Source organism: Glycine max, chromosome 12 (genome assembly GCF_000004515.6).
Source record: "Glycine max cultivar Williams 82 chromosome 12, Glycine_max_v4.0, whole genome shotgun sequence".
Lineage (NCBI taxonomy): Eukaryota > Viridiplantae > Streptophyta > Magnoliopsida > Fabales > Fabaceae > Glycine > Glycine max.
The window spans coordinates 25,013,134-25,022,877 of NC_038248.2; positions in this window are offsets into that span (position 1 = coordinate 25,013,134).

A 9,744-nucleotide genomic window follows, 5' to 3' on the forward strand; every position below is an offset into this window, starting at 1 on the left:
TGTGGTTGGTACCTGTGATGATTGTGAACCTTGGTTCGTGGGAACAAAAAGACAGCAGTAGAGTATGAGAAGTGAGATTCTTTTATGGAGCCACCGAGCCGACGTGATGACATTGGGATTATTTTGGGAGTGAGTTGTGTTTTGTTAATCAACTCCTCCATAGCTGGTTCCATAATTCTTTTTGTTGAATTGAAGATGTAAATCACAATTTAATTATATGTATGAACAATTTACTTTCCATTATGTGAATAATGTTTACTGACTTACTATTCCTATGTATGTATGTATTCACTTAAGTAATGGTGCATTGTTTGGTGAATGTATATTCGAAAAAAAATAAATTAAATTACGTTAATTTTTCATAAGCAAATTAATGGAGTTCTCATTTAAGAATTGAAATTCTTGCGTTTTAGAGTGGTGATATCATAGCGACGAGGCGGGTCGTTACAGGAATTGTTTACGCTCGGGGAAGGTATTAACACCCCACGCGCCCGTCACAAGAGACAACAACCTTTAATCATGTGTGCAAAACATGACTTCAAAATTGTGTATTTTCCCTTTTTATATTTTTTATGTTTTTTTTTACTTTTCGGGGTCGACAAGGGTGTTGCCCGTACTCCTACGTATCCTCAAGTGCAATGAGAAAATCAGACCTACGTAGTTCTTTAGTCTGAAAGTGTGTTGTGTAACATTGATTTTATCTTTTTTGAAAGATTGATTTTAGTTGTGAACAAAAGTTGTTTAAGGCGTTGGACCTTGAAATGATCTTTTAAAATTTGAAAAGGAAAAGGGAATCATTTAAGGCATTGGACCTTGAAACGATCTTTGTTTTGATGGAAAGCGGAGAGAAATCGTTAAGGCGTTGGACCTTGAAATGATCTCTTAATCTTTTTGACGGAGAACTTTATGAGTTAGTTTTATCTTGATTCTTGCTTATTAATCTTCAATCCCTTTTTTAAGATAAATTGGCACCAATGATCGGTTAAAACTTACTTTATAAAAGAAAAGCGATTACCGATGATAGGAGAAGGAGATGAAGATGCATAAAACAATAGAGAGAACCCCTAAGGGTCCATAAACCATGTTCAAATCCTTAAAGACAAGCACTAACTGGATTAAGAACGAAGAACGAACGTATAACGACCAAAGAACGATGTAGAAATCGATTGTAATCGCGATTCGGCAGTGTTTTAGCTTCTTTTTCTCTTCTTTCTTCTTCTTCTCTCTTCTTTCTTCTCAATTCTGGACCTCTGGACCTTGGGACCTCTCTCTCAGCCTCCCTTCATGCCTATTTATAGCAAAACAAGGCATTTAGGATGAAGGTAGCTCACCTAGGTGAGTTGTTACTTCATTCTGAAGTAACCTTGCTCACCTAGGCGAGCTAGTTACTTCACCATGAAGTAATTTGGTGGCCCAGGCGAGTTAGAGGCTAGCCTAGGCGAGCCAGGGGTCTAAAAAAGAGTAAAAATGACCTTTTTGAGTATTTTCCGCATTCTTTTCCGAAACGTATAAAAGCCTTTCGGATTGCGCGGCAACTAGTGTTAAGCAGCTTAATTTGGGTGGCAAGAATCCAAATGTTTGCAAATGATCGTCCCCGGACGAAATTAGGGTATGACATCCTTCATGCTGAAGAAAGTTGTTCTGCTAAGCAGATCTCCTTGTTCTTACACCTCCTTTAATTGATATAAATAAAAAAGGAGAAGAGAATGGAAAGCATAGTAGAGAAAAATAGAGAGTTGTTCAAACCCCGCAAGTGCACCGGATCGCGCAAGTAGTATAAAACAGTAAGAACTGAGTATCGAACCCTCGGGGAACTTGCGTTACTTGGTAAAGCTATATTTAGTGTATAGGTGCCTATTATGAAAAGAGATGTGTCGACTATGCACAGGTATGTAAACTAACTATTAAAAGGAAAATCACGTGAGTAATGATGTAAAGACAAGTAGACAACACGTTGGTCTTCCTATTAGGTGCCTGATGTTAAAAGGATATTCTCTACTTAACAATGCTCATGTGTTCTATGGTGTCTCCTAAAATGCTAAACCCTGATTCCTCATGATAGTCTAGCCAAATCCCGATCAAGCATCGTCCTCAGATTCCTCTTGTTGGACCAAACTCGACCAGAATCGCATTAAGACAAACATACAAACAACTAGATTACCATATCCCGATCACTCACAAACATACAAACTCCACCTCTAGAATCTCACAATCACTCACAAACTCATTTCAAGCTCTCAGGACGACTTCCTCTTCAAGCTCCATTCTCTGCAGGTCTTCGCACAACAAAATCTCTCAAAACTCTCTGGATTCAGACCCTTCTCTCTCTAGAATCTCTCACATGCAGAAGCTTTTCAAGAAAATGGCCAAAATCCTCTCCAAAATCTGATTTCAGGCTTAAATAGGTAGCTTTGTTTATGCTAGCGTGCTTAGCGCGACTATGGACCGCTCAAGGCACATTAGTGGATTTCGGCTTAGCGCGTGCTTTTCTCGCTCAGCGGATGGACTGAAGCGGCGTACTTAGCAGGATGACCCTTCACTCAGCGAACATGCACAACTTACCCTTCTTCCAGATTCTTCCTCTCGCTCAGCCGAGGAGTGTTGCGCTCAGCGGATCACTCGCTGAGCCAGAAGATTGGCTTGGCGAGAAGATGAAAATCAGCACTTCGCAAACTTGCCTAATTAACCTGAAATTGAGAGGAAATGATTATTAAACACACAGAATGGGAGTACTAAGTACTTATTACCTATCTTTAACAAAAAGTAATTACAACACTACAAAATAACCATAAATTGGAGGAGTTTGATACAATTTACACAGGTTTTATATACAAAAGTTAGTCATATTCATCGACTAACAACTCCCCCAAATTTACAGTTTTGCTTGTCCTCAAGCAAATAAAGAACAACTCACTGGTCCCCAAGTGACAATAACATGCAGTGACTATGTACAGAGGTGTATGCAACAAAAGTTACTGATTGCATGATAAAAGAATGAAGCAAAATGCCCTCATCACTTGTCTTTCACAAAGCATGCAGTTATTCAGAAAGAAGAATAAAATGTAACCTGTACAATTAGATGAAGTTAGGCATAAGACAGATATCAAGGAAAGTAGCTTAAACCACAGTCTCACGGCTACTGTTTCACTCAAGCACAAGTGTTTAAGCTATTCATCAATAACAACTAGCAAGAGGTCCAATCTTTGAACTTCATCTCAAGCCATAAAGTTAGAAATGCATAAACAGAATCAGAAGGACTTTCACAGGCTTGTAGTGAGGCTTGGCTAAAAAAAAAATCATTGGTTTTTCTAGAATTCAAAGGCTTAGATTCTAAGAGAGCACAAATCCTAGATTTATCCAAATATTTCTTTCAATACAATTAGCTTTCTCACCAGCCTTTCACTTTAATTTGCATTTGACCTTATTACAACAGAACACATTTTCTTTGATTGCTTTTCTTTTTCTTTTTTTTTTAACACAACTTATTTTTTTATGTGTGCTGATGCTTTACCTTTTACCTTACATCCCAATCAACTCCCCCAAATTTTGGGGTAATTTGCCTTGAACTATCTGCTCTCCTAGAATCTAGACAAGGTATCTGGAGATATTCATTCAAGTTCAAGGTTCAATTTTGAAAATGTAATTTAGCTCACAAAGGGTGCAAGGGATACAATTATCATTCAAGGTAAGCTTTTAGGTCAATTGGCAAGTATATACAATCATGGCCTTCATCATGTCCTCATTCATACATTTCTTTCTAAATTTCAGATATTGATGCAAAGGCTATTACTCAAAGCTAATCGTTCACTCACAGTTTAAGATCACACTCTCACTGGTTATGGTTCAAGCTTTTCTTTCTCAATCAACCTGTCTATTGACTAATAATTCTAATTGCAAGTTCACATTCTTGTTATTTCTTTGTATAACATACATATTTGCTCAAACTTATGAAAAGAAACACAAACTCCATCATAATCATGCATTCAATCCAAAATCAAATAATAACACCAATTTTCACAAAAAGATAAAAGTGTTTCACTGCAATATCATCAAAGTCAAGTCAAACTGTTCCATATGCTTCAAAACAAGCATACCAACTAACCACAAACAAAAACAACAATGTATATAAACATTAACTAAAATCACTAAAAACAATGTACTAAAACTATAATCATTATAATAATAATCCAAAAAGCATCATCAGGAATTTAGAATTCCTGTGACTCGTCCTGAGTGTCCCGTGTTTGAACACCCTCTTCATCTGTCAAATGAAGTACTGGAGTAGCTGGAGGAGAAGTGTTCAGGGTTAGGACTGGTGTGGTCGGGTCCTCTGGTATCTCGAGTATAAGAGTGGAGGGGTCTGCTGCATGCTGAGGTGAGGATAGGTCCACCACTAGTGTGGGTGGATCCGATTGACCTTTCGTGACCTCTCAAGAGTAGCAGCAGCTTCCTATCTAACCTTTGTCTCACCTGCCTCCTCCTCTATAATGAATGGCTCTAGAACGGTGGCCTCAGATGACGCATCCTCTACATGCTGTGGTACCTGGGTTTTGGGACCTTCATCTTCCCTATGAAGAGAAGGTTGGGCCCCAGGCTAGGCTACCCTCTCCAGAAACTTCTTAATGGAAGGAATGGATTTGTCCCTGATGAATGCTCTGAAGCATGGCTTCAAAGCGCTGAGAATCCATCTGAGTTGGGACTGAAAAAGCTGCTGAAGTGGATACTGGAGTAGGAGCTATAGATGTGGAAGGAAGATCAGCTGGCCTCGCCCTCGCCCTCGCCCTCCTAGCCCCTCGGATAGCAACTCTCAGATCATCAGGATTCCAACAGTTCTTCCTAATGTAGGTCAAGTTAATGATCGGGCTCAGGCGCTCAAAAGTGAGGCTGTCAGAGACAACCCCTCTGGCTCGACATAGGGCAATGATCAGAGCAGGAAACCCAAGTCTAGAAGAGTTAGACTGGGCTATAGAAGTCATCTGGCTAGAAATGAGAGCTCCTATGTTAATATCCATGCGAGAGACTAAGCCAAAGATCAGCCTAGCTCTGTCCACTGTCAGGTCAAAGGTGTGCGATGTGGGGGCCAGGTTGGAGTATGAAAGAACACTCCACACCTGGGCTAAAGTCATCAAGTCCTTCCTCTGGATCCTCCCAGGATGGCCCTCAGCGTTCAAGATGAACCCTCGGCCTGGTATGCATAGGGCAGCCTCAATCTCCCTAGGATCTGAAGGCAGCCTACAGTATCTAGAGTATGTGGGCAAAGTCTCACCCTCTGCCAACACCACAGGTGTCTCTAGGAATGTGTTGAGGCTGTCAATGTCGATCTTCACTAGATGGCCTCTGACCTTGGCTTGCTTTGGTGAAGGACCCTCAGAGATGTATAGGTTTGCATAGAACTCTTTCACCAAAGCCACATCGATGCTCCCATCAACCAAATTGGTGAGGCGTTTCTGGAGATTACGCCTCTCCAACTCAGTCTTAAAATCATCAAACTCGGTGTGGTAGAGCTCCACCTTCCTCTCTGGCAAGATGTTTCTCCCCAATACATTATCCGTGTACCGGTTCCATGCATCTAAGGAGTGAAATCTCCTTGTATCATATTGAGCTGTGGGTCTTGAACCGATACTCTTGTGTTTCCTAGAGGCCATCTGCAAATAAAGGGACCAAACAGTTAATCAAGACACAAGTTATTCAAATTCAAAAATTGAAAAAAAAATTGAAAAAGGCATTGGCGGCTTAGCGAGACATGGTCCGCTTAACTTGCCTTCACAAAATACACACTACCGCTTAGCGACACGTGGGGCCGCTTAGCGGATGTTGCAGAAAATTCTACTTTTGCATAATCGGCTTAGCTGGCATCTACCCGCTAAGCCTAATGATTGCTACAATAGATATGCGCTAAGCTCAGCAGGGTTGCGCTTAGCGGCACCATGAAATTCAGAAAATTCACTAAGTATAGGGGCTTAGCGAGCAAGGCTCGCTTAGCCCAATGGCTGCTGCAATGAAATGAGCTTAGACGCGAGAGGCTCGGCTTAGCGCACGGCTTTCAAAAAAAAGTTTGACTAAGTTACCTGGGCCTAGCGATTCAGCCTCGCTTAGCCACATGTATCTCAACATGAGGATGAGTGTTCATCCTCACAGGATGAACTCACTTAGCGCGGTAGGCGCGCTTAGCAAGTTCATCTAGAAATGCATAAATTCAAGCAATTTTGATGAACTCGCTTAGCGGAGTAGGCGCACTTAGCGAGTTCATTGCGTTTTCCAGAAAAAACGCATAAAACAAACTTTGTTTTCTTCTCTTTTTGAGCCTCTAAAAGGCATTATCACACATGCAAGACAATCAAAAATATCTTCACAGTATAATCATTCACAAATTTCTAATTTTTACCTAATCTAATATCATGAAAACCCTAAAGATTGAAAGCTAAAATCTATGGTTTTCTACCCTAAGGTTCAACAAAATAAAAGAATAAAGGGAGTAAGGAACTTACTTGTATAGTTGATGCTTTATGAAGATAAGTAGACAATGCAAATAGAAAGCACAGATGCAAGGTGCACAAATTTTGGGAGAGAGAGATTACAGGGAAGGTGTTTGCGAAATCTGGGCAAATGTGAGTGTAACTGATGTTACACTCACTTAAGCAATTTTCGAGCCTCTTACTTAGCGAGCCACAGAGACGTTTGGTTTCTCAAAGTGGTTCGCTTAGTGGTCGTGCGCTTAGCCCAACTTTGAAATTTCAAAATCTGATTTTTGTTTTAGCACAAAAAGGGCTTGGCTTAGCACACATATAGGGCGGCTTAGCAAGTTCTGCAGATCAAAATACTTGTAACTCTTGCTAAGCCTGGTTTTGGGCCGGCTTAGCTACAATAATGCATCTTGATTACTGAGGGGTAGGCGCTTAGCGGATGATGAATCGCTTAGCGCTGCTTTGGCCACAAGGAATCAGGCTTAGCTGGCATAAGTAGCGCTTAGCTCAATGAACCCCAATTTAGGCCACATCAAAATGGGCTTAGCGGCGACGTCTCGTGCTTAGCCAGAGAATACAATATGCTTAGCGGGAAGGCCATCGCTTAGCCTAATTCAAACCGAATTGAAATGGGCTTAGCTCAGCCTTGGCCAGCTTAGCACGAGGCTTGTGCTTAGCGAAATGACTATTTTTCAGAAGAAAAAGAATTTCTGAGTTATAACTCTGTCCTTTTTCTCAAGAAGTTTGAAACCCTTATATCTAACCTTTAAAAAAAAGTTGATATATCCCAATGTAATGATTATGAACCAAGTTCCACATGATACAATGCATAAAATAAAACAAACTAACATAAATTGGAACTGGGTTGCCTCCCAAGAAGCGCTTCTTTAACATCATTAGCTTGACGCTTCTACCTCAATGGGTGATCACATTTTGGTTCGTACTTTCAGGACCTGCTTACCCACTTCCATTACCTGTAATCAAACATTTTGTTCTGGAACAGGCTTGTCTTCAACAAATAAATCAAAACCAATTTTCTGATCTTCAAAGCCCAACTCCAACTTCTTTCTCCCTATATCAACTATGCAGCTTGCAGTTAACATGAATGGCCTTCCCAATATTACAGGAATGTCATTATCTTCACAGATATCCATTACCACAAAGTCTGCCGGGAAGATAAAATGTTTTACTCTGACCAACACATCTTCAATTACTCCATATGGTCTGGTAATGGAGCGGTTAGCAAGTTGTAAAGTCATCCTAGTGGGCATGATCTCCAACTCTCCCAACCTTCTGCACATGGAGAGTGGCATTAAGTTAATATTGGCTCCCAGGTCAATAAGAGCCTTTCCCACAATGACTTCTCCAATTGAACAAGGAATGGTTACACTCCCAGGGTCTTTATGCTTGGGTGGAAGGATCTTTTGAATCACAGCACTACAATTTCCTTCCACAACAATGTTTTCCTGGTGAATATACTTATGTTTCCTTGTTAACATATCCCTTAAAAACTTGGAGTAGAGTGGCATTTGCTGTAAAGCTTCTCCAAAGGGCATGGTTATTTCCAGTTTCCTTCTTGGAAGGTACCATAGGATATGGTACTTCCGCACCTTCATTCACAACTTTTTCTTTTTTCTTCTCTCTAGCTTTGTTTACTTCTTCTCCTCTCTTCATTCTTATTTTTCATTTTCTTTTTCTTTTTCTACTTCTTTTTCTTTTTCTTGGTCATTTAATTTCTTTTTCTTGGTCATTTAATTTCTTTTTCTTGACCATTATTTGTTTTTCTTTTTCCTGATTGCTTTCACCTCTCACATCATTTTTCTTTTCATCAGTACCTTTCTTTTCAGCAAATTTCTTCTTGGATACAACATTATCCTCATCCTCCGCCTCCACAAACCTCTTACTCCTTGTCATCACATCTTTACATTCCTCCTTGGGATTCTTTTCTGTATTCACCATGAAACTGTTGGATGACTTGTCAGTTATCTGCTTGGCCAGTTGTCCCACCTGGACCTCAAGGTTTTCTAGTGCTGACTCAGTGCTTTTATGATTTGACATTATTACTTTCATAAACTGAGTCAAAGTCTCCTCCAGCTTAGTAGTCCTCTGAAAGATGTTAGGCCCTTGTTGAATTGGCTTGTTGGAAGGTCCACCCTGGTCCTTGTTGAATTGATTGCTAGGGTGTGATCTCCACTATCCTTGTTGGTTATAAGGACCCTACTGGAAGCCTGAAAATCCTCCTTGATCCTTGTCTCTGTTGATTTCCCATATAGTGAACTTCTTGAGTGTTTTCTTCAATGGGAATACATTGGCCTGTTTCATGAGCCTCACCACAGATGGTACAACCTATAACCTGCAAAACAGAAGAATGTGTAGGTTGACCAATAGACAGTTTAGTTGGCAACTTACTGAGTGTTTCTGTTAAAATCTCAAGTTGCCTAGAAAGCAACTTATTCTTTCCCAATAAAGCGTCATGTGATGATAGTTCTAACAAGCTTTTCTTTTTGGGTTGATGAACTCTGTCGCACGGAATGGCGTGATCGATGGCTGACATATTCTCAATCAGCTCAGTTGCCTCTTCATAGGTCTTCAGCTTTATTTTTTCCCCCTGCTGAAGCATCTAACAGTTGCATGGTTTGTGGTCTCAACCCATCTATAAACATATTCAATTGAATTGGCTCAGAAAACCCATGGGTAGGAGTCTTTCTCAATAAACCTCTAAACCTCTTCAATGCTTCACTCAAGGACTCGTCAGGGAACTAATGAAAGGAAGAGATTGCAGCTTTCCCATCCGCAGTCTTTGACTTTGGGAAATAGTTTTTTAGAAACTTTTCAACAACTTCTTCCTAGGTTTTCAGACTGTTACCCTTAAATGAGTGGACCACCTTTTGGCTTCTCCTGCCAAGGAAAATGAAAATAGACTGAGTCTAATGGCTTCATCTGGCATGCCTGCCATCTTTACAGTGTTACAGATTTCAATGAAAGTCGCCAAATGTGCATATGGGTCCTCATTTGGTAATCCTTGGAATAAGTTCCCCTGTATTAAATGAATCAAAGAATAAGGGTAGTTTATGTTGTGAGCTTGCACTTTAGGATGTGCAATGCTGGTAAAGAATTGCGGCACTGAACTGCTTGAATAGTCCTCAAGGGTAACTCTTTGTTGGTGTTCATCCGCCATGGAAACGACTTCTGGTAAATAGGTCGCAGATTCCCTTGATGATGGTGAGTCAGAAAAATGAGTTTTTTCCTTAAGAATGGACGCTGCTGTCCTGTCTTGCAG